Raw genomic sequence first — 627 nt, 5'->3', positions numbered from 1 at the left:
CAGCACAAGCAGTTGGAAAGGAGGTGAAGGCGAATCTAAAAACAGCAGGATCGTTTGAAAGTCTACTTAAGGAGCAGAAGGATCCCCAGATTCTCCCACCCCCAGAAGTTAAGGTTCCTCCCTGAGATCCCACAGTGTGTGGAATTCAGGAATCAAACACAACATGACATCCCAAAGCTCCTATACCATACAACCTCCCTTTAGAGTTAGATTATTAAACCACATATTTTCTATGATAATAATGAAAATCAACTCTTATTTTTTATTTCATGGTTTTCAATGCACTTTTATGTTGTCTAATATAATTCTTTCAAAAATTCTCTCTGGTAGGTGAGACAAAGGGGTTTTCTTCATTTTAAGATGAAGAAGACACTGAGGTGAAGTTAATCAACTTGCCAGCTTTAAAACCTTGGATAGTGGCAACTGAAGTCTTCAAATCTCAAATTCCTTGTAACTTAAATCACCCTCTGATACCTCCTCACAGGTTTACTTTTCTAAGAAAGTGTTGCCATCTCTAATAATTCTAAAAATCACCTGGAAAGCTTGATTAACATGACTCATTCCCAAAGATTCTGACTAAGACTGAAGTGAGGATCTAGAATATGCATTTTAACAAGCTCTTCAGGC

The 627-nt window shown here is 37.5% G+C and overlaps 1 protein-coding gene across 6 annotated transcripts in view; it reads right to left on the bottom strand.

Annotated features, from left to right (window-relative positions):
* The window catches only part of NLGN1 (neuroligin 1), a 1,020,111-nt gene that overhangs the window by 750,469 nt on the left and 269,015 nt on the right, over window positions 1-627 (bottom strand). The gene's annotated exons all lie outside the window — the stretch shown is intronic.

Source organism: Trichechus manatus, unplaced genomic scaffold (genome assembly GCF_000243295.1).
Source record: "Trichechus manatus latirostris isolate Lorelei unplaced genomic scaffold, TriManLat1.0 scaffold00110, whole genome shotgun sequence".
In the NCBI taxonomy this organism is placed as follows: Eukaryota; Metazoa; Chordata; class Mammalia; order Sirenia; family Trichechidae; genus Trichechus; species Trichechus manatus.
Note: the sequence above shows the minus strand (reverse complement) of the source record. Positions and strands in the feature narration are given on the sequence as shown.